We start from the raw sequence: 24,409 nt of genomic DNA on the forward strand, positions 1-24,409 counted from the left end.
GGTCCCGCAGCCGCGCTCGGCGCAGGGGGCTCAGCCAAAGCAAATGGCAAAGGGCAAACCGGGCCCTCAGCGTGCTCGGGGTTGTGAGGTTTACGGCCCATGAACTCTGTTCCCTCTCACACTTATTCAGTGCTCGGGGCGGGAGGACAGTGGCATCGCGGAAATGCTAAAATATCAGCAGTAAATAACAGTTTTGTGGCAGGTTTCCCGGCTAAAACACGTTCACTTTTCTTGCTTCCTTGTCTTTTTTTCGCTCATTTATTGCCAGGTCACAGAATCCCAGGATGTCAGGGGTTGAAGGGCCCTGGAAAGCCCATCCAGTGCAATCCCCCCGGAGCAGGAACACCCAGCTGAGGTTCCACAGGAAGGTGTCCAGGCGGGTTTGAATGTCTGCAGAGAAGGAGACTCCACAACCCCCCTGGGCAGCCTGGGCCAGGCTCTGGCGCCCTCGCCATGAAGAAGTTTCTCTCATATTTAAATGGCACCTCCTGGGTGTGAGGAGGAGGAGGATCCAGCAGCGCCGGGCTCGCGCGGCCCCACCAGGTCCCACCCGCGGCTCCTCCAGAGCCGTCTCTGCCCGGTTTGCACAGAAGAACCCCGTTCACAGCCCCTGTTCACGCTCCCCATTCCCACTCCCCATTCGCACTCCCCCGAGGAGTCACCCCAGCCCTCACATCAGCCACGGGAGCTTGGCCGTAAGGCCCCTTCATTGGGCTGAAACGCAAAGTTTCGATGGCTGATTTTGGGGAAAAGATGCGCACGCTCCCGTGCGCTTCCTTGATAAACCGCATCACGAAGGTACAAACTGCGGGTAATTCTGCCCAAACCAACAGAATTGTTTCACATTCCCATTATTTGCCTTATTAATGATTCGATACACAAACAGACCCTTTCAGCACTATAGAATTTCCGCCTCCCGGCTGTATGTCCAATACATTGATAGACCGAAAACTGGTTTTAGGGTTCCAGTACTTGCCTGTCCCACAGTTTGACCCTCAGGAGTTGCCTCTGAGAAGAGAGACCTGGGGATGTTGGATATGCGCTGACCCCGTGCCTCCGAGAGATCCCGTTCAGAGGAAAGGTGTGGGTTCGACATCGTTTTAAGCCTGCAAACTATTGTTTCGATGCTTCCCAGATGTTGTACGTACTCTTATCACCCTCTATTCACAGCAAATTTCCTTCTAGCTTGGCAAGCCAGCAATGTGTGCACGGCTGCAGTGAAACCAGATGTATAATACACCCCTTGGAAATAGATTAAAGGTGATTTTTACTATGGGACAAAGGATTATGGGGCAAAAAAGGTCCAGTATTTTTTATTCAGGTTGTTTTTCTTACGTTTTCATCATGCCCCCTTTCTGTCAAGAACCAGCTATAACAACGGTTGGGGTTTTCTTGCTTGTTTTCTTTGATAACTTGTCCTACACATTTATTCAGAAATTAAAACGTATTAGGGTTTTCTGAGGTTGTCAGCAGGACCCAAGCGGACGTGTCTCGTCTGCAGAGACCTCACCAACGCGTCACCCGATCGCGGTGGCAAAACTGGCTCGTGAGGAAGGCCCTCGACAACAGGAAGCCCGAAGAGCTCGTCCTCACGCGTCCGTATTGCAACAGCTCTATCACCGGACACAACGTTAATACCAAACAAGTCATGGAGGGCACTCTTTAGATACAGCACGCTGAGAGCCTATAGTAAATAATAATCGATATTGCTTAGCAGTTAATATTACAGTTTATTATTGGTGTCGGTGTAGCGCCTCAGCACGCTAATAATGGGCCATGGCCACGCTGAGCAAGGTGCAATATCATCCCAACAAGGGGAGTGTGCGGCTTAAGGGTGAAGAAACAGGATGTCAGGGTAATCAAGTGTGGAAAAACTGAAAGCCAAGAGGATGCTGCTGGTTAGCACAGCATGCGATGGTCGCACCGCACCGCCCGCCGCACCGTGCTATTGCTGCTGCTGGGGAAACAAACAACTCCTGCCCGCCTGGGGCTGCCGCGCCGCAACACACGCAGGATGTCTGAGGGAAGGCCGGGCATTTGATCTTTGCTTTGATACCTCCTGACGATTTACACAAGCCCAGGACATGCCCCAGGGTGGTTTTGGTTTAGCATTGTCTAAACACAAAAGCTTGTATCATTAATTTCCTCAGCTTGCCTTGAAACGACGGCAGACGGGTATCTGGCTCTGCAGCCCTTCTGCGAGGGGGTGCCGGTCCCGTGCGCCTCCGGATTTCTGCAGAGAAAGCTTCAAATGGTATTTTCTCCGAAAGAGAAGCCCTTAAATCTGCTCCGCATGGAGGGCTGGGCCTCCTGAGCCTTGGTCTCCACCAAACGGCTCATCCCAGCGCCGCGATTCGCAGCCGCCGAAGCGCCTCTGTGCCGCTGGCCCATATTTGGGCAACACAGGTCCTGCAGAAGCGGAGCAGGGTGCAGACCCGAGCCTCCCCGCAGCCGCGGCCCCGCCGGAGCCGCCGCGCTGCGCAGGCACAGCCGCGCGTTTGCTCGGCTCCTAAGCAACCCCGGTAAACACGGCGTTTCGCAACCCCAACCACAGCGGTTGCTACACTTTCATCTATAATTATCTCCGGCATCAGAGCTCTCAAGAGCAGCCGGCCTACCAGATTTTGCAGGATATTTTGCATTCGGCTTTAGTTCGCCTGCCTCTTCTCTTGCAATGCCAGTCAGGATAATATTCCCCAGACAAGAGGAGGAACATAAATACCCCGCAGACCGGAGGAACGTGCAATACGCTGTAAGCCAAGAAATGTCAGCTCGCCGGCCTCGCTTCTCATTGCTGTTTATATTCTGTGCACTTCAGAGCTTTGTTATGTGAACAAGGCCTTATAACGCACTCCAAAAAGCGGCCAAATATAATTCTCGGGCTTTGGAAAGCCCGATACACAAATTATATTTAGGAAAAGAGCTTGTGACTCCAGTAGGACGAACTAAGACGTTTCCCCCCTCCCTCCAGTGTTTCTCAGAATTACTGTCAAAGCTGCAGCTCGGCGATCCCGATATAACATCTCCTCCAGGCACCAGATCACACTTCATTTCGAAGCCAAGAATAGAGCCCAGCATTCTTGATCATCCACATCCTATTTCTGGGCGTGCAGTCTCCTAGCAAAATGTGCACCTAAGCCTGCTCTAGGTGTGAGGCTTAGTAAGGCTCAGGCTCATTCCTCCGGCTGCAGAGCCGGGCAGCTGAAACCCGAAACGCTCGTTGCGCTGTGGGTCTGGAGACACGAGGATCCGTGCTCTGCCCAAACCTTCGCTGCAGCGATCCTTGGGTTTCTGACAATAACTCTGGTTTTCACGCTCTTTCGACAAACTTTAGGCTCCGAATGAAAACTTCCTTAGGACAGGGTTCAGCGCTTCAAAGACACCAACAAACCCTGGCGAGCTGGTAGGCCCGCAAGTCACACAACAAAGCGCGATTTAACGCCCTGGCTGCTTGATGTGTAAATGCAGCTGAGTGAAAGAGCAGCAGCTTTTCAAGTTCAGGGCCGTATGTTAACGACAGCGCCTTGGTTCATTTTGAACCGACGGGAAACACATGCCCGATGCTAAGAAGAAAAGTGAGAGCGCGTTCACCAGCCTCGCAGGCCAAAGGCTGCGAATTTGCATACGCAGGACGAAGATGCAATTACACACGCTAATGATGGGGGTGCAAACCCGACGGAAGCCGGGCCAACTGCTGGGCTGGGACGTGGCGCTAGTCTGGAGCCGCGGCGTTAGTCTGAAACCACGGCGTTACTCTGGAACCGCGACGCTAGTCTGGAACCCTGACGTTAGTCTAAACCCACGGTGTTAGTCTGGAACCGCGACGTTAGTCTGGAACCCCGATGTTAGTCTAAACCCACGGTGTTAGTCTGGAACGGCAACGCTAGTCTGGAACCCCGACATTAGTCTAAACCCATGGTGTTAGTCCGGAACCACAGCATTAGTCTGAAACCACGATGTTAGTCTGGAACCACGACGTTAGTCTGGAACCGTGACGTTAGTCTGGAACCCCGATGTTAGTCTAAACCCACGGTGTTAATCTAAACCCACGGTGTTAGTCTGGAACCGCGACGTTAGTCTGGAACCCCGACGTTAGTCTAAACCCACGGTGTTAGTCTGGAACCGCGACGCTAGTCTGGAACCCCGACGTTAGTCTAAACCCATGGTGTTAGTCTGGAACCGCAGCATTAGTCTGAAACCACGATGTTAGTCTGGAACCACGACGTGAGTCTGGAACTGCGACGTTAGTGTGGAACCCCGACGTTAGTCTAAACCCACGGTGTTAGTCTGGAACCACGACGTTAGTCTGGAACCCCGACGTTAGTCTAAACCCACGGTGTTAGTCTGGAACTGCAGCATTAGTCTGAAACCACGATCTTAGTCTGGAACTGCAACGTTAGTCTGGAACCGTGACGTTAGTCTAAACCCACGGTGTTAGTCTGGAACCGCAGCATTAGTCTGAAACCACAGTGTTAGTCTGGAACTGCGATGTTAGTCTGGAACCGCGACGTTAGTGTGGAACCCCAACGTTAGTCTAAACCCACGGTGTTAGTCTGGAACCGCAGCATTAGTCTGAAACCATGGTATTAGTCTGGAACTGCGATGTTAGTCTGGAACTGCGACGTTAGTCTGGAACCGCGGCGTTAGTCTAAATCCATGGTGTTAGCCTGAAACCGCAGCATTAATCTGAAACCATGGTGTTAGTCTGGAACTGCGATGTTAGTCTGGAACTGTGACATTAGTCTGGAACCGCGGCGTTAGTCTAAACCCACGGTGTTAGTCTGGAACCGCAGCATTAGTCTGAAACCATTATGTCAGTCTGGAACCGCGACGTTAGTCTGGAACCGCAATGTTAGTCTGGAACCCCAACATTAGTCTAAACCCACGGTGTTAGTCTGGAACCGCAGCATTAGTCTGAAACCATGGTGTAGTCTGGAACCGCGACGTTAGTCTGGAACTGCAACGTTAGTCTAAACCCACGGTGTTAGCCTGGAACTGCAGCGCTAGTCTGAACCTGCGAGGTCCGGGACGGCTCTGCAGCTGCGCAGGGAACACGGCGCTGGGAACCCTTCCTGTGCCCTTCCAGCACCTGTCAGAATGAGTTTTATACGTTACACAAGCGGGATTGTTTCTAAATTGTCCGTACCCGTTCTTGTTGGTGTCAACAACACGTACGTGACAAACTGGCACGGTGACAACTTTGCCATCTCGGGGACCTTGCGGCTGAGCTTCCGCGAGGCTGTTGGAGCGGGTGCGATGGCAGAAGGGATGAGTTCAGGTGTCAGACTCAGCTCCGAGACAGGGAGAAGCGAGCTCGCCGGCCAGCGCAGCGGCTCCATCCCAGCGCCTGAGTTGCTGTCAATGCAAGCAGAGCTGGCACATTTGCACCTTACGCCTTTCTGTTCATTCTGAGGGACTTTTGAAGCGATTGGTGGGGAAACCAGGCTGAGAGAAAACACTTCGCAAACAGCCAAGCTGTTTCTTCTCCTTATTCATAGGCGTTAGGGTTTCAAAGTCAAGTCACGTTTTTGTAACCTGGTGAAACCACTGTACTGGCACAAAACAGTAAAAAATCGCTAGGAAATTGGCTGTCAAACTGTGCGCGAGGCCGTACGGCCCTGAATGGATTTTCGCTGTATTGGAAACTAAATCATCATAAGATGACTGGAGATGCGTGTTTCTGAGTACACATCGGGCTGGATGGGGACAGCATGAGTTTCAATAAACAACTGCCCTGGAAATGCTAAAACTGTTGGAGGAAGGACACTAAATTATCCGCTCCTTCCTGTTTAGGAAAGCTGAAACATCGGCGAGAGGACAATATCATGATAATATTTTTCCGTACTTGCAACCCGGTGTGGATTTTAACAACAGCAAAGGATGTGAAACCCCAAATTACCGAATTTTTATATGGGCATGAGTAGGCAAAACGCTGATTATTCTGTTTGAACACGCAAGAAGCCGTAGCTGCATTCAGCACCTGCGTGTCAGCACGAGGAGCCGCGGAGCAGACGGACGGTTTGTTCGCAGAATACACCTGCCCTCGTCAAACAGCTCGGGGCTCGGCCCCGTGGGTCATTTTGGGCGCTGGAGCAGCTCTCCCTGTTCCTCTACCTGCGTCCTGGTGGGGAGGCGAGCTGGCAGCCCCCATGTTAACCTGTGGTTTAGTGCGTTTCGTAGAGCTGGAGGAGAAGAGGAGGCTGTTCCAGAATCCCAGAGTGTCAGGGGCTGAACGGCCCTGGAAAGCTCATCCAGTGCAATCCCCCCGGAGCAGGAACACCCAGCTGAGGTTCCACAGGAAGGTGTCCAGGCGGGTTTGAATGTCTGCAGAGAAGGAGACTCCACAGCCTCCCTGGGCAGCCTGGGCCGGGCTCTGACACCCTCACCCCAAACAAGTTGCTTCTCATATTCAAGTGGAACCTCCTGTGTTCCAGTTTGCACCCATTGCCCCTTGTCCTGTCACTGGGTGTCACCCAGAAGAGCCTGGCTCCATCCTCCTGACACTGCCCCTTTCCATATTGATCCCCAGGAATGAGTCCCCCCTCAGTCTCCTCTTCTCCAGCTCCAGAGCCCCAGCTCCCTCAGCCTTTCCTCACACGGGAGATGCTCCACTCCCTCCAGCATCTTGGTGGCTGCGCTGGACTCTCTCCAGCAGTTCCCTGTCCTTCTGGAGCTGAGGGGCCACAACTGGACACAACATTCCAGGTGTGGTCTCCCCAGGGCAGAGCAGAGGGGCAGGAGAACCTCTCTGACCTACTGACCACCCCCTTCTAACCCACCCCAGGTCCCATTGGCTTCCTGGCCACAAGGGCCCAGTGCTGGCTCATGGTCACCCTGCTGTCCCCAGGACCCCCAGGGCCCTTTCCCCTACACTGCTCTCTAATAGCTCATTCCCCAACTTACACTGGAACCTGGGGTTGTTCCTGCCCAGATTCCAGACTCTACACTTGCCCTTGTTCTATTTCATTAACCTTTTCCCTGCCCAGCTCTCCAGCCTGTCCAGGTCTTGCTGGAGAATTTGCTTGGGTAGGTGGCGACGTGTCCCCAGAAGCCACAACATGCCACGAAAAATGCTTTATAAGCTCATTACCCTCCAGCAGGCAGAATAGAGAAATGAAACTTCTGAGGTTGTACTATTTTTTCCCTTCTTAATTGCCAACAAAGCATTAATTACCAGCCTGGTTACCATTTAAAGTCTTGGAGCCTTTCCCTTCAAGCCCTTATAATAAAAAACAAGCAGAATCTAGAACTTTGGGCCATTTAGTTACAGGTGAATTTTTTGGTGGCATTTCTGTGGCAAAACCCCCAAACCCCGTGGTGTTCATACAGGGCGGTATAAAACTGTTGTTCCCCCGTGCCTTGCTGGAGAATCCCGCATTCTCCCTTGTCCCCAGCTCCATCCTCCGGCCGCAGATCTGCCCACGGCTTCTGAAGCAGAGACGTCCACGTTAAATTTTAACCACGTGTATTAATATTTGCAGGGCCCAGGCCTAAACTCAGCCCAGCGAAGAAGACAAGACGTAGCGGTAAATCTAAGGGCAGGAGCTCACTTTGGGATTAAGAGCAGAATTGGATGGGTTCCTATTGGGTTCCTGTGTGGTGCTGGCAATTCAAAAGCAGTTTACTGAGGGACGCAGACAAATCTGGGCAAGGCCATAGGGAAATGTACTGAACCCAGCAGCAGCATGACTAAGAGATATCCTGGTATTATTCCCATCTGTCCCTTGGCTTGTCCCTTTCTCCTTCTCCTCTTGTCCTCCTCTTCTTTCCCCTCCACATCCATCCCCACCTCCCAGGACATGGGGGGCTGTGTCACCCCAATGTTCATCCCCGAGCCCCACAACAGTGCTGGTCTCCAGTGCCTCCAGCACAGGCTGGGGCTGAGCTGCTGGAAGCAGGACCTGGAGTCCTGGGGACAACAGGGTGACACGAGCCAGCGCTGTGCCCAGTGGCCAGTGGGACCTGGGGGGTGAGGAAGAGTGTGGGCAGCAGCTCAGGGAGGTTGTTCCTCCCCATCTGCAGAACTGGGCCCAGTGCTGGGCTCCCCAGTTCCAGAAGGACAAGGAGTCACTGCAGAGAGTCCAGGGAGGGACAGGAAGATGCTGAGGGGTCTGGAGCATCTTTGTGTGAGGAAAGGCTGGGAGAGCTGGGGCTGCTGAGCTGGAGAAGAGAAGCTGAGAGGGATGTGATCAATGATCAATATGTCAGGGGGGTGTCAGAGGATGGAGCAGACTCTGTTCAGTGGTGCCCAGCGCCAGGGTGAGGGGCAACGGGCACAGACTGAACCACAGGAGGCTCCATGGGAACATGAGCAGAACCTTGTTTGCTGGGAGGTGCCAGAGCCTGGCCCAGGCTGCCCAGAGCGGGTGTGGAGTCTCCTTCTCTGAGCCATTCAAAGCCCTGGGATCCTGTGTGATCTGCTCTGGGAACCTGCGTGAGCAGTGGGGCTGGGGACCTGCAGAGCTCCTGCAGCACAAACAGCCTGGGCTGCGGGGACTCTGGGGTTCCTCCCGGGCGACCCCAGGGCCGCCCTCACCGCAGCTGCCCGGGGATCACAAGGACTTCCCCCTCCCGCCGCTTCTGTGTCCCTTTACTTAAACGCAGCGGCCACAGAAGGGCTCCCGCTGTCCCCACGTCCCCCCAGGTGTCCTGCCCTCCTCCCGTCCCGGGGCTGTGTCCCCCGCGGGGGCCTACCCGCCCGTCACCAAGAGCCGCCTCGGGGACCCGGGCCCTGTCCCCGCCCGCAGGTTCCGACCTGTCCCCGTGTCCCCAACCCCGCCGCCGAGGCTGCGGCCGCCCCACCTGCCCCGCCCCTTCCCGCCCCCGGCCCCGCCCACCCCCCCGGCCCCGCCCTCCCGCCCCCCCCGCGCGGCGCTGGGCAGCAGCGGGGCCGCCGCCATTTTGGAGGCAGCCGGAGCTCGGCACCCGCCGCTTCGCCGCCCGCTGTCAGCGCAGCCCCGGCCGCCGCGCCCCGCCTCGGCCGCGGCCCATGCCCGCCGGGCCGCCAGCCCTCGCAGCCAGGCAGCGCGCCAGCCGCCCCGCCGCGGGGCGGAGGGCAGCCCCGCACCCTCAGCAGGTGAGACCCGCGGCCGAGCCCGCCGCCCGCGCCGCCGAGCTGTCACCGCCGCCCGCCCGCCCGCCCGCCCGCTCTCCCGCCGCCGCGCCGGGGCCGAACCGGGGCTGCCAGCGGGCTTGGCCGGGCCGCGGGCTGCGCCCCCCGCGGCCGCTTCCGCCTTCCTGCGCGGGGCCGGGGCGGCGGGCCCAGGGCCGCGGGGGCGGTGCGAGGCCTGGCCGCCCCCCCGCCCGGCCTCCGCGGCGGCCCCGGCACCGACACCCCCGGCCCGCCCCGGAGCGCCCGAGGGGCCGCTCCCCGCGCCCAGAGGAGCCGCTCGCCGCTCCCGGAGCGCTGCCGGGGCCGCAGGGCCGCGCCGCCGGCCTCGGGCTTGTTTTTTCGCTTGTTATTTTGTTGGTTTTCCTCAGCCCGGAGCTGCCGGTTCCGGCCGTGCCGCCCCCCTGCTCGCAGAGCTCGGCTTGCGAGCCCTGGCCCTGCCCCGGCGGGCCGCTCCGTGCCGTATCTGGGTTCAATCAGACTTTCTGCACGTGTCAGAGTTTCCTTTTTTTTTTTTATTTTTTTTTGGGGGGGGGGAGGACGCGGGGACCCAGGTTTTGGCGCCTCACGCCGGGGCAGCTGTTCCGCCGTTGCTGCTGAAGCGGGGGTGGTGACAAGGCCGGGGGGGTCACGCTCCCGGGGACCCGGCGGCCTGGCTGGGCAGGGCGGGGGATCCGTGTCGGTGCCCCGGTGGGGTTAACGTGCACAAGCGGGGGTGGGGGCTGCGGGGCTCGCCCCGCCGGGTCACCTCGTGAGCCGATGACTTCTTGACAAGCCCAGCGCGGGCTCCCTCCCTCACCCGAAGGCCTCGTTTCACGCCAGTTATAAAAAACAAACTAGGAAGTGAAAAAGAGAAACCGAGAACTTGAAGGCATGTAAGGTATTTTTCGTATCATCTCCCGCTTACAAGTTAATATTTTAAAAACTGAAGCTTGTTTTCAGCATGTCCTTTATTTTTGCCCTCAAAAAAACCCGAGAAAGTTGTGATTCCGGTCCTGCGCGGGGCTGCACGTTTGGGGCCAAACATGTAAACACTCCCTGGCAGGGTTTGTGATGAAGCGCTGTTGTGAGAATGCTGGGAGAATAAACATGGATGGTTTCTCTTATTACTCTGACACTTAAAAGCAAACAGTCGACCAGAATACGTGAGTGGTAAAAAAATCTGGTGGATGGTAGTATAGCGATTTCCATAGCAACCGATGGTGACAGCATGGTAAGTAAAGTTACATTTTGGAATGGGCGGTAGTGTCACATAATGGTCTGTACAGGTTTGAGTGACCCCAATAAACAAGCTTGGGAGCAGGTGATGGGGGGTTGGATAAGGACAAAATGCTCTGAAATTGAAAGCTTGCTTTGTTTTTCCTGCGTTCGATCTGCAGACGCATTCCTGGTGGCTTTTGTACTTTCTTGGTATCACGTTGCGAATTTGGGGACCAAGGGCAATGTCCTGTCTGGAAATGTTGGAAGTCAGTGGTGCTGCAGGAGTTTGTGGGAAGAGCTGGGGCTGTGGTGAGCGGTGCCAGGCAGGTGGAGCAGCAGTCGGGGGAGGCTCGGGGAGGTTCCTGCAAACCTCAGGCGGGGGAGCGTTTGTTCTGGGGGTGGCGTGGGGCACCAGAGCATCCTCCTGAACCCACCGCTGCCTGTGTTGGCGGAGGGCCGGGCTGAGTTCTTGAGTTCATAGGTCAGAAGCTGGAGGCTGTCAAAGTGAATAGCAGAGAGAAAGCTGTCTTTAAAATCTTATGTTTGGAGGTTTGTCTGGTTTGTTTTCCTACTGCATCCTCAGTCTGTAAGTGATTTTCAGAAGGCTCCAGGTTGCTGTCAGGAGTGGCACAGCCTCTTTTGCCGTGCTGGGGATAGAGCAAATCCCTTTACGTTGAGGAGCGGGACCAGCTTTCTTACCCCGTGTTTCTGATAATAAGGTGTGCACAAGTGTAAGTGTAAAAGCTGTAGATTATATGTTGGGGAAAATGACTTCAGAGACATCATCGAGTAGGATGTTTTCTTAACACCATGGCTTGGAGTCTGAAGTGTTGGCGCCTGAAGGGCAAGAGCTACAACAGCGTTATAAGCTCAGCTGTAAAAATGGGCGAACTGGAATGCCAAGAAATGGAAGAGTATTTTGTGATAGTAAAAGTTTCTGAGGCAACAGTAGAATGGCAAGAAGAACTGGGAAACTGGGGTGTAAATGTCATGGGGCAAAGGGGTGAGCTCAGCTGGTTGAGAGCGAAGCAGGAGCTGAGGGGTTGACAGAACTTCTGGGAACTTTACAGGGAGGGATGTTTGTGGGAGATGATGTTGTTTCGCTGGGTGTACAATTATTGACAAGCTGATTGGGGAGAGCAGAGCTAATAGGCTGTGTTAATGAGCGATGTCGGCCGAGCAGTCAGATATGGAGCCACAGTTCACTCCCAGCCCTATTTATAGGGTAACACGTTTCTGGTCTTAATTACGCTTTATGGGCTGGGAGTGGGTTTGACTTCGTTACCTCCTTTTCACGGAAAATCTACGGATGTCGGTGGGTTTATATAAGGCTCAGGGAAAGAATGTGGCCTCTGTGTGACCAGGAGGAGCAACAAAGGAACTTAAGTGTCTTCTTTGATTCAATATTATTAGAAGCACAAGTATGTTGTCTTTTCTGGCTGCTGTCATGTTTCTAGGGCGCTTGTTTCTTTAATTGCGATTTTCTCTTTCCCTCTCCCTGGGTTCCTCCCACCATCCTCCCCTCCCCCTGTGATGGACTTTTCTGCTCCTTGTTTTGAGCAGCTCAACCAGCCAGCAGTGCAATAACCAATATTGACATTATTATTACATGCCTTGGCTATTTTTACCTGTGTGTTAACTCTGCTGTGGGGGCAAATAGATATTGTTTATCTCGGGAAACGAAGCTTTTGTAGCCAAGGTTCAAAATCTCAGACTGAAAAAGCTCAGATTTTTGTGGAATTCGGGTCAGGTCTGCAAATGGGAAATTTGACATCGCTGCCTGAATTGACAGTGGCGTTTCTCTCTTTTTGCTTGTTAATGCCATTTAGCCCTCGATAAACGGAGGCAGCGCAAGTGGCTACAGTGATAAGTGGCTGCGTAGCGATGCCTGGAGCCTGACTGACATTGTCACCTTTGGCAGGGGGTTCTGCAGGATAAACGGCGTGTGGCACCGCGCTTGGGCAGGGGGTGTCAGCAACGGGAGCTGAGCGCCTGGGCCAGGAGGGAAGTTAAAATCGCCACCCAGCGTGGCAGCTCTGCAGCTGTTGAGCCGTGGCTGTTCACTCTCCCTCTCGATTTCTGTTTTTCCCATTTCTGCCTGTTTTGTGTCCCATGCAGGGTTGGGAGCTCTGCGGGGGCCTCTACATGTCACCCTGTCGCAGATCCCGCGTTTCTTACCCTTCTGTCTGTGTCCTGCGCTTAAGGACTCGATCTCATCTGGACAGCAGGGGAACCGGAAGGCGTGAGAAAATACCGTGGTGGTGAAATGGCAAAGTTCAAGAAGTTAGTTCAGCCAAACGGGCAGGGCTCAAAGCGGTTTCCTTACCGAGGCAAACTCGGAACCCTTCACTAGCCCTCGTCCTCATAGGCAATTGTGTGGTTTGCAAAGAAAACCTTCCAAAAATATTGATTGGTTGAGTTCAAGGTTTGTGTTCAGTTGGGAGGTCTCTCTGCTGCTCTTTCCAGAAGGCCTGTGCTACTTGTCTTTTTTTAATATCTATTTTATTTCAGTTCAGCAGTTTGCTGCTGCTGAGCACTGTGGCCCGCAGTGACACTGATAGCCGTGAAGTCGCTTTGATTCTGATGTTGTTTGGCAGAATTAGGAGCAGGAGCAGCAGCGCAGGGACTGGCACTGCTGCCGGGAGCAGGACAGAGAGCCGCGGAGCCGTGGAGCGGAGCTGGTCCTGGGCGCCGCAGCCGACAGGGAGGAAGAGGGAAATACAACACAAGATATTTCAGTTTCGGTTTTGTCTTTGATTTGTTCTGGTAGACTGAATTATGTTAGCTGAGAAAATGTGTGACGGCTATGCCTTGACATTTGGTGATAAGCGACTTGGATTCTCTTCTGTGTAGCAATTTCTTTCTTTTCATTCCTCATAGTCTTGCAAAACCTCCAGATTGTTTCAACGTCTTCCTTCAGTGTGCAGCAGGGTGGCATGAGAAAGGTCATCTTTCTTTAGCTGTTTGCTTTTCTTCTCTCAGAAGATCCTCTGGTCTGGCACCTGATAGGTGATTTTATAGCAAGACAGAGTTCTTTTTTTTCAGAAGGACAACTAAGACTGTAAACTAGCAGGTTGAGAACTGTCTCCTGACTCCCCGAGCTGGAGGACCAAGGGTGCAGATCCACAGATCCGCGGGCCCCGCTCCAGCTTGCCGTGTGTTGGCATTAATATTTGTGTCACCATGTGGTGTGGTCCCTGGATGGCCCTTGCTCAGGGGGTTCTCAGCTGGATCAGCTCCTTGTGTAGTTGCACAAGTGGCGGTGACACAAGGGAGGACGGCGGTGACACAAGGGAGGACGCAGGAACGTGTGAGCCGGGAAGGCGAGGACTGAAAAGAGCTGGATTTAAATAAGGTGGGGTTCAGTTTAACTAATCCGGGTTTGCAGCACAAGGTGTTGCTGGTTTGTCCCACGGTCTCGGGCTGGCCCAAGCCTTCCTCCCCTTCCCCTCTTCATCCGCTGCTGCTTTATTTGGCTGACCAGGCGGGATGGGAACAGGTGAGCTCTGCTGCCGGAGCCTGGGCCGGACAGTAAACCGGGTTGGGAATGGTGGGGCTGCAGGGCTGGTACTGGTAACAAAAGCCAGGATTCTGCACTAGATTCAATCAAACTAAGCCTAGAATGAAATATTCAGGTCATGCTAAGTCCCAGGACCTCAGCTCCTGAGTACCCGATTAATGGGCAGCAGATGCTCAGTCAGCACTCTACTTAACAAATTAGAAAATACTAAATGATCGTTCCAGCTTAGTTCTATTGCATCTTATCCTTTTTTTTAATATGAAATATTGTTATTCTTAGTGCTCAGTTGTTTTTTACTACTTCTTCATTCTCCCAGTCCTTATTATATTGCTTTTATATTGCTTTTTAACATTGCCAGGTCCATGCTATATCCAATTCTTTATTTTTTTTTAATTTTCATAATGACTTTCTAAGCCTTTTTTTCCCCCCCACATTGTGTTTCAGACCCTGCCTTCACTTTCCAGGGGCTGGAGACCTCCCCAGAGTTCACACACGTTATCTCTGGTGCACATGCCCACATCCAAGGAACCCATTCAGGATTCCTTTTTTAGTCAACAGAGGGAAACAGATGCTTATTTTCTCTTGGTGCAAAAGTCTGAAATAGAGCAGAGTTTTGCTGTACAAGTGCTCATTTCTCTCCTGCTGCACGGGGAGTCTGGCTGACTAATTCACATTAGTCATCCAGAGCATAAATACCTGAACGTTCCGGGAGGCAGCTCCCGGTGCAGGACGCTCGGCAGAGGTTCTGTGGGGACCTCCTGGTTGGGGGGGTGTCCCCTCTGGGTCTGGGGGGGTGTCCCCTCTGGGTATGGGGGAATGTCCCCTCCTGCTCTGGGGGTGTCCCCTCCTCGCCCTGGTTCCATTCCAGGTGAAGGCCACTGGGTGTGTTCTGCAGTGTGCTCGGCCCTTAGCACTGTTTGATGAATCTTCTTCCTCTTTTATCGCTGACTGAGAGGTTCAAAAGCAGCGTCTATAGATGATTCAGCATCACATAGTTGTCGATTTAAGACTGATACAACGAGCAAACTGAAGTTTTTAGTGGTGTGCATGAGCAGCAGGTTGGTGTTCCAGGCTCTGGAACTGGGGCTGGCACCAGAGGGGCAGCTGCTCGTGGTGCTGGCTGCTGAGCCTGGCTGCTGAAGATCACTGACTCCTGCTGCAGAACACAGCATTTGTCCGTGTCTCCTCAGTGCTTGGCATGGAGAGGATGCTCAGCTGAAAAGGAGTTTATCACTGTTCTAGGCAATGTAAATATTGAGTTTTTCCCTTGTGCTGTCTCTGAAGACTATTTAATTATGACCGGGCCTAGAGACTGTTTGGTGTGTCTGAGTTTTGTGACGACTCAAGGCCGGAGGAGCAGGGTAGTTTACAAAAATACTAAGGGATGCCAGATTTTGCAGGAAGGCACGCAATGTTTTAGGGCTGCTGTGCCAGGAATAAATGCATATTCAGTTTCATTGATGTTACACTGTACCCACTGTTTCCTCTTACAAAACAGGCAGCTAGTGTCAGTACTTCTGTTTTTCCTGTTTCTTCTGTCATGTCTCTCCTTAGCTGACTGCAGTCCCTCTAAAGGAGCTGTTAATTAGCGTCAATGTCTGTAGTGCTTTCAGTGTGACCACTTTCATGCACTGTCCCGTTTTTCCCCTCCGTTTTCAATAGCAGTGCTGGTAGGGAATGACGTGTTTTGCAGAGAGGGTCCTCACCGCTTCCACTTCAGTTTGCATGAGTTTTACTTAATTGAACTTATAAGGGCTGTTTTTTTAAATATCTGGCGGAAAACGTTGTAATGAAGCGGTGCAGTTCCCAAGAACAAAACTGTTGAATTCTTTTTCGTCCTAGGAGAGAACAGCTAGTAAAAATATGGAGTGCATGCTTGGGGTTTAGATATATGCGGGAGTTTTTACAAGGAACTGGGAAGTGAAACTGAATCACCTGGTAGTCACAGGCGAACTTTGCCATGCGAGAGCGACGTGGTTGCATAATCGTGGTTTCTTGTTAGAGCCGCTGGACTGTGCCCCGGTCATGGAGATATTATTTTGGGAGAAGCAGAAACTTCACCAAATCGCTAACAACCAAACACCAGCCCTAGTGGTTGGAGAAACAGGAGGATCTCGAAGGCCGGGGATAGAAAGAACCCAACTTCTGGTGAGCTCAGTGTTGGAGCGCTCTAGAAGATGGGCCGGTCTTGCTGCAGGGAGGCCGCTGCAGTGCTGTGGAGTGACCGGTTCAAACCCCTGGGGAAGAGCCGGAGAAGACCAGGCAGTGCTGCTGGAAGGGCTGTCTGAAGTCATCTCGGTGCGAAGTCATGAGCCAAAGTAACATGGACAGTGTTATATAGTGATTGGAGTGGATGCTATGCCTCAAAATGGCAAAATATTCTGTGTGTTAGTGTTAGGGACAATTTGAGATATGTGATTAAAGAAAACAGCAGGGCAGAAAAGATTAAACCCCATACTGGTGTATTTTATAAAAAGCAGCAAGGGGAAGTCTGATGATACCTGTGGAATTCTAAAGTATTTCTCGTTCACGATTTTTGGCGTGTATAGAACTTGTGAAGCTTGATGTTGGGAATATTGCTCAGGCCAAGAGTTTGTGTGGGTGTCTCACCTGTTCAAGTAAGAGGGGAGAACATTTGTCTGTGTAATGCTTAACACCCCCGTAACGCCCTGGGAGTACCTCGGTGGAACGGAGAGAAGTCCCTCCTGCGTTTTCTCTGGTTCTTCAGCACGTTATATTCCCATAGTCCTGCACTGGCTTTTCTGTACGTGGTTCTACTCTGTTTGCAGCCCCTGCGCTGGTGTCTGCACAGCGCCGGATGGCACACGGGCCTTTATCCTGCTCTTTGGATACAGAAGCAACAGAAATGCTGTTTAAAATGCCACGATAGTGTCTTCCAGCTGAGGAGAAAAGAACACACCTTGCTTGCAGACTTCATAGGAAGCAAAAAGAACCACTCACCTTAGAAAGGACTGATAGCGTCTGTGTTCATGGGTGGAAAGGTCTGGTTTGAAATGAGCTGGGGGATACTTCAGCCAGGTTGCTTGGGAGGCCCGTGAGGTGCTGGGTGTTCCTGGGGGATTTGGTGCTGGGTGTTCCTGGGGGATTTGGTGCTGGGTGTTCCTGGGGGATTTGGTGCTGGGTGTTCCTGGGGGATTTGGTGCTGGGTGTTCCTGGGGGATTTGGTGCTGGGTGTTCCTAGGGAATTGGTGCTGGTGCTCTCAGCACTGCAGAGAACGTGTGTCTGCAATGATGGGGCTGACATTTCTATTGCTCAGAGTCTGCTTGGCTTGGAACTGGAGTTCTGACTTGGGAAGTGTTGTTCAAATAGACTTGGGGTGTTATATACCAATTAATATCTTACCATGACTCCTGGGAACCGAGTGTTGAGTTGCAAACCAAGCAAGCGGGCATTGGCGTTGTGTGGGATCAGAGGTGTTTGCGGGGATGATCCTGTTCCTGTGACCGTCAGGACCTGTGCTCTCTGAGGCATTTCTGGAGGTCCACAGTACTTACTGATGATCTGTTGTGCAAGCTTGGTGTTCATTTGTTTTCCCAAAGTTTATACGATCCATATAATTCTTTATTAAACTTTGAAAATGTGTCGTGCCTTTCAGTCATCTGAAATCTTCACCTTCACTGTTACAGGTTCTGTGCCTTTTATTCATGTTTTGGGTTATGATTAAGACTGTTTAGTTACAGCGTGAACAGTGTCTTAGAATTTGTGCCTAAAGCCAGAGTTCGAGATGCGTTGAAGCTATTCCTGCTGCACAGAGCTGGCCCTGCTGGCCCTGCTCACACCTGTTCTGTCACTGCTGGCCCTGCTCACACCTGTTCTGTCACTGCTGGCCCTGCTCACACCTGTTCTGTCACTGCTGGCCCTGCTCACACCCGATCCGTGGCCCTGCTGGCCCTGCTCACCCCCGTTCTGTCACTGCTGGCCCTGCTCACCCCCGTTGTGTGGCCCTGCTCACCCCCGTTGTGTCACTACTGGCCCTGCTCACCCTGTTCTGTGTCCCAGCTGTCCCTGCTCACCCCCATTCAGTGGCCCTGCTGTCCCTGCTCACCCCCGTTGTGTGTCCCTGCTCACGCCCGTTCTGTCACTACTGTCCCTGCTCACCCCTGTTCTGTGGCCCAGCTGTCCCTGCTCACCCCTGTTCTGTGTCCCTGCTCACCCCGTTCTGTCACTGCTGTCCCTGCTCACTCCCCGTTCTGTGGCCCTGCTCACTCCGTTCTGTCACTGCTGTCCCTGCTCACCCCGTTCTGTGTCCCTGCTGTCCCCCTGCTCTCTGGCACAGCCAGTTCTGCAGCTCTGCTCCCAACCACATTGGGGGGTGATCCACGTGACTGTTTTTTTTTTGCTAATACCACAAGGAAAAGGAAAACACCTTGTTTTCAGCAGTGCGAGTTGGAATACATGACACGCTGTGGCCTGATGTCACCATTGCGTCATTCTGGTCTGTGGTATAGAGTTCACCTGTCCAGGTGAAGCCTGTTGAACTCCAGAGGGTGGGTCTGAAATTTCCGAATAATTGTTTTTCGTTCAAGATATAAATACAGTTAAAAAGGTGCCATGCAGGCCAACAGGCTGGTAGTGCCTTGGCATAAGTGAGGTTTTTCTTGGGCTGTGTCTCTGTGATGTCCTGAAAAATGAAGAAAATGAGAAGGGATCTGTTGTTTAATATCCAGTTTAAAGCACTGGTTTGTCACGGTTTTGGTGAAGCAATATCTGCCTCGTGTCCCTGCAGTTTGGTTGGTAGAACAGCACAATGTCGGAATATTCTGGTAAGGACTGCAGTGCGCAGGAGGCGTAGATGGAGCCACAGGAGCCGTTTTGAAGCTTGGAACTGGTGTAAAGGGCCATTAAAGGATTGCAGGCAGTTGTTGTTCTTGCTCATCTGAGGCCATTGCGGTGCTGATAAAACAGGTGTACCCGAAACGTACAGCTTTTCATCTGGGGAAGCACAACAGGAAACCCGGGTTTGCAGATGCTGCTGCACTATCTGCGCGGAATGATGTTTCTCTAGTAAAATTGCCTTATTCTGTGTGTTCAGCATCCAGTGATCAGTGCGGTAAATGACTCTGACAAACTGGGTTTTGTCAAAGATGCTGCTTGTGTGCCCCAGTGAACACCAGTGTCTCGCTTCTGAAGTAATAATCTAAATAATAATGATTGTTTCTGAAGAGTTTAACTGTGGTGATCCAGGAAAAAATAATGTACTGCTTAAACAAGGTGCAGTAGGCAGTCTGCCCGCTATCGCAGTGCTGTTTGATGGGAGCAGTGAGGGGAGCGGCTGAGAGTCCTGCGCTTAAACCCCCAGGATTCGGTTCTGTTTGTTTTAACAATGATTGTGTGTGAGCTTGGGAATATTCAAAGCGAGGTGCAAACCTTACACTTGAAGGTTGATCTGTAAAGTGAGGCCCAGAAACCCCACAGGGTTCCCGTGGGGAGAGGGACACAGAGAACCGCGTATGTTTGACAATGAATCTGAGATGAGCGGTGATTGAGGGGGGGCCAGGCTAGAAGGGCTGAGGTAGCTGCCCTGGTAGACGGTGTGGAGCTGGTACCCATGCACTTCAGTTCCTCGCTGTGTACGCAGCTGCAAGTGCTTTTGACCAACCTAGATAAAAAGGCTTTTGTGCCATTATGCTCAGGTTGAGTTTGGTGTATTTTCTGATTGGGTTTTCCCTGCGTTTCTGGAAACGTTGCAGTTTCTTCGGTGTCTGGGTGTGTTGAATTTAATTAAAAACATAACATTTAAATGAAGAAGCTGTGCAAATGTTGTCCTTAGCATGGGGTAGGGCGTCAATTAGGAGGCTGTTTAACTAGATACCAGATGAGGATAAAGTTGATCATCAAAACAAAGTACTTCTTGATATCATCTCTTTATTAGGGAGCTTCAGAAGCACAGAATAATTAGAAGTAGCACTTAATTTAGTGTGCGTATTTGTACAACAGACAAGCCTTCATCTTTTTCTGCCTTCAGCGGTTTTTTATTAAAAGCGAAAAAGCCCAGGACAGCCCCGGCTGTGCTGGTGGAGGAGGCTCCTGCAGAACGCGTGGCTGCTGCCCATGCCCAGGAGAGTCGGCGTCCAGGGCGCTCCGTTTGGCAAATGCAGAAATCCTGCCGCCAGCTCAGAAGAGGAAAACGAGCAGGTTCCTGGCTGGCGAATACTGTGCTGGTTAAGAGTAAATTTCATCTGACAACTCAATGTGCATCGAAGTGCTTCCAAATCAACAGCCCATAAATGCGATCTCACAGTATCACAGTATGTTTGGGATTGGAAGGGACCTCAAAAGCTCATCCAGTCCAATCCCCCTGCTGGAGCAGGAACGCCTAGGTGAGGTCGCACAGGAACACGTCCAGGCGGGCTTTGAATGTCTCCAGGGAAGGAGACTCCACAACCCCCCTGGGCAGCCTGGTCCAGTGCTCTGTTACCCTCACTGAGAAGAAGTTCTTTCTCAAATTTAAGTGGAACCTCTTGTGTTCCAGCTTGATCCCGTTGCCCCTTGTCCTATCATTGTTTGTCACTGAGAAGAGCCTGGCTCCATCCTCGTGGCACTCACCCTTTATATATTTATAAACATTAATAAGGTCACCCCTCAGTCTCCTCTTCTCCAAACTAAAGAGCCCCAGCTCCCTCAGCCTTTCTTCATGAGGGAGATGCTCCACTCCCTTAATCATCTTTGTTGCCCTACGCTGGACCCTCTCCAGCAGTTCCCTGTCCTTCTGGAACTGAGGGAGGCTGAAACATGTCTTTGGTGACGTGGTGACATCTGCAGATCCACGGGATCCTCTGTTGGGTGTTCCCATCCTCCCTACACGTTCGCTGTGGCTGTGGAGTGAGTGCCCCATGTGTACAGCGGTCCTGGGAGGCTGGATGGCGTTTCTGAGGGGAGTAGGGACAGAGATTGTCCCCTCCTGTTGGCTGATGCTGCGGGGAGAGGCGCAAGGCAAAGCCTGGACGCCGTGGCGGGAGGACACGCCGTGGCGGGAGGACACGCCGTGGCAGGAGGACACGCCATGGCAGGAGAACATGGTGCAAGGACAGGTGGGAGCTGCAGGAGCGACGGGCAGAGCCGATGCCGCGGGCTGGGTTTCGGCACTGCTGCCTGCGACATGCTCCCTCCACACTGGCGTGGCTGTGGCTGAGCACACAGCGCTGGCTTCGGCAGCGCTGAAACACTGAGGCTGGAGCAGCTCTGCTGGTGACAGGTGAGAGAGCTGGGCTGTTCAGCTGGAGAACAGAAGCTCGGGGGAGACCTTAGTGTGGCCTTTCCGGACTGAAAAGGGACCATAAGAAAGATGGGGACAAACTTCAGAGCAGAACCTGTTGTGACAGGACAAGGGTTGATGGTTTTAAACTAAAAGAAGGAGGGGGATGTGCAGCACCCCCAGGATGGCTGTAGAGGACATTGCAGGGGGACAGCAGGGCCATGGGGGACCTGGAGCCACCGGGCATTTCCAGGAGGAGACGAGGAGGGCTGGGAAGCTCTGATGGAGAAGAAGTGGCCCTGAGAGGGGATGGGGAGAGGACGAACCTCATGTCCAGCCCCGCTGGGTCTTTGGTTGGCCGGGGAATTGCTGCACCACAGGCTCATCCTGGGGGTCCTGGCACTGCTGGGGGCAGGGGAGCCCCATGTAACAGCAGCAGAGCCGCCTTTGCTCCTACCAGAGCCGGGGACGTGCCCACAGCCTCATCCTGCGTGGCAGGGGACGCGTCCCAGACCAGCGTCATTTCAGCAGGGCCTGGTGCGATAGGATGGGGCTGGTGGTTTGAAACTAAAGGAGGGAGATTTTGATCAGATACAGGGAATGAATTGTTGCCCTGAGGGTGGTGAGAGCCTGACCCAGGTTCCCAGAGAGGTGGTGGATGAACCATCCCTGGAGACATCCCAGGCCAGGCTGGACAGGGCTCTGAGCAACCTGAGCTGCTGAAGATGTCCCTGTCATGGCAGGAGGGACTGGGGGAGCTGGGAAGGTCCCTTCAACCCAAACCAGCTGTGATTTGATGATTAAAATTCTTTCCCAAGAACACCATTAATAAATTGTATTGTGACCTCTGCCTATTTAGTACCATGGGCTTGGGACCCCAGGTTGCTGTAGTGTGACACATTGCCGTTGTTAGATGTGGCTGTTGGTGGTGCTTGGCTGTCGGGCAGGATTACACTCTGGCCCGTCCTTTCCCTGGACCCGCAGCTGGGGCTTGAGGTGCTCGCGCTGGATGGAGCCCGTTCCCCTCCAGAAGCCTCTGGTGACCCATTCTGCCGGGCAGACGAAGCTTTGCTGGCTCTAACAGTGGCCTGTAGGCAAAATCTTCTCTTTATCTTGTTTGGATTTTTTTTTTATAGTGATGCACCTGTACAACACGGAAGGTTCTGACTGGTTGACCAGTCAGCTCTGGATGTCATGAGACAATGAGGCTGGTAGGAAGATGCAGTAATAAAATAATGATAAACTAAGTTCTTTTTTCTTTTAGTAAGACTGAAGCATGGTATAAGATATTAGTTTTCACAGGTTTTCTTTTAAGTGTGTAAATTATCCCAATACTACGATAATAGCGAACTACAAAGCCAGCTGAGTACAATAGAGACAACTTATAATTTTGTATGCTGGGTTGGAGGAGGGAATAAAGGCTGTAATTCAGTTCTGTGTTTATGTTCTTGAGACTTTGAAGTGTCCGTGTGGAGTGGGAGCTGGGCAGAGGTTGCTGAGATGGGATAGGAAGTTGGGTGTCCAGTGGGGGTGTGAAGCGGGGGTGCGGGCAGCTGCTGGGACCCGCGTCCCAGGGCTCTGCTCTGTCCCGCTCTGCCCTTGTTCAGGGCTTAGGAAAATGAAACAGGCAAATGGGAACTAAGAGAATAGTCATTAATGAGAATATATTTATATAAAATAACGATGTTATGTAGTTGTTTTATTCATGTCCTGCAACTTCTAAAGATGTCCTGGAACTGCAGTGATGTCTCTTGCAGAGCTGCATAGAGAATCCTTGATAGATAACGTCCCTTGGCTTTAGTGTTGCTAAACTGTTAATTATTTTGCAGTCTGTAGCCCAGACCTTGATTTCTGTTTTTCTCATGGCTTTGCACTTAGTCCTTCGTTGCAGTTTTAAGCTCCAGTTTCAGTGTGGCACTAAGGCAGGAACAGATTTGCCTACATCTCATTTGGAGATGAAGGCTCTGGATGCCTGTGGAAGACAGGTTTGTATCTTGCTGTTTTACTTGTGTTCTTTGGGCTGTGGTGCTTGCAGCAGACCACACTGAAAATAAGGCCTGTCGTGTGAATGTCGCTTGTGAAAGCGTGTGAAGCTGTCAGAGAACTCCCGAACATCGGGGTTCTGTTGGTGGTGGGACCTGGTTCTGTTGACGGTGGGTTGGTGGGACCTGGTTCTGTTGGTGGTGGGACCTGGTTCTGTTGGTGGGGGGTTGGTGGGACCTGGTTCTGTTGGTGGGACCTGGTTCTGTTGGCGGTGGGGTGGTGGGACCTGGTTTTGTTGGCGGTGGGGTGCTGGGACCTGGTTCTGTTGGTGGGACCTGGTTCTGTTGGTGGGACCTGGTTCTGTTGGTGGGACCTGGTTCTGTTGGTGGGACCTGGTTCTGTTGGTGGGACCTGGTTCTGTTGGTGGGACCTGGTTCTGTTGGTGGTGGGGTGATGTGACCTGGTTCTGTTGGTGGTGGGGTGACGTGACCTGGTTCTGTTGGTGGTGGGTTGACGTGACCTGGTTCTGTTGGTGGTGGGGTGACGTGACCTGGTTCTGTTGGTGGTGGGGTGACGTGACCTGGTTCTGTTGGTGGTGGGGTGACGTGACCTGGTTCTGTTGGTGGTGGGGTGACGTGACCTGGTTCTGTTGGTGGGACACTCCTGCGCACAGGGAGGGACTGATGGAAGACCCGCCAAGGCTTGGCTTTCAGAGCCTGGCTGCAATAGGATTCTAAAGAGGAGAACGTTCTTTCAGGTGACAGACTTCTCCATAATAAGGTTGGATTTTCTGTTACTGTCGAAGGCTGCGTGGCTACCAAGGGCAGACATGATACCAACTTGAATTTGGAGCTGTGTGTATTAATAAAGCCTTAGTGCTTCCAGATGACAGATGAGGTGGGTGAAGAGGTGCTCTGTGTTCCCTACCTGGTTTCATTTTGCCCTCTCGCGGCTCGTGGGCTGCCCCAGCAGTGTGGCTGCTGCGTGGAGTGGTGGCTTCAGCAGCCCCAGTGCTCCTTAATACACCAGGAGATCCCCAGTGCTGCCGTAGTTTGTCTGGAGAACTGCAAATATAATTTCATAATGATCTGAAAAGAAATCTCTCTTCTTGAGCTATAGGGTTTATCAAGCTTTTCCTTGTCTCCTTTGGGGTTATTTCACCTTTCTTTGAGCATGGTGTGAATGCAAAAGGAATCACTAGAGATCTTTGAGTTCATCTTGGCCGTCTTACAAGATGAATGAGGGAAATTTTTTTTATCATTGTTGTTTTGTGGTGGAAACAAGCACTGAGAGTGTATTCCTAAAGAATCCGAAGCAGAATCCTGAGGAGGTTGAGAGTGAGCTCTGGAAATCGAGTAGCTCCTGGTTCCCTTCCCATTA

General features: G+C 52.6%; 1 protein-coding gene across 2 annotated transcripts in view; it reads left to right on the plus strand.

Moving 5' to 3' along the window:
- Window positions 1-8,910: 8,910 nt before the first annotated feature.
- PPP6R2 (protein phosphatase 6 regulatory subunit 2) overlaps window positions 8,911-24,409 on the plus strand; it is a 97,514-nt gene continuing 82,015 nt past the window's right edge. The window contains exon 1 of one of the 2 annotated variants that reach the window (XM_071803588.1): window positions 8,911-9,076. The gene's annotated coding sequence lies outside the window, so the exon portion shown is untranslated. The remainder of the gene's footprint in view (window positions 9,077-24,409) is intronic. The other variant, XM_065839265.2, reaches the window with a different exon arrangement.

The sequence above is a fragment of the Patagioenas fasciata genome, chromosome 1 (assembly GCF_037038585.1).
Source record: "Patagioenas fasciata isolate bPatFas1 chromosome 1, bPatFas1.hap1, whole genome shotgun sequence".
NCBI lineage: Eukaryota > Metazoa > Chordata > Aves > Columbiformes > Columbidae > Patagioenas > Patagioenas fasciata.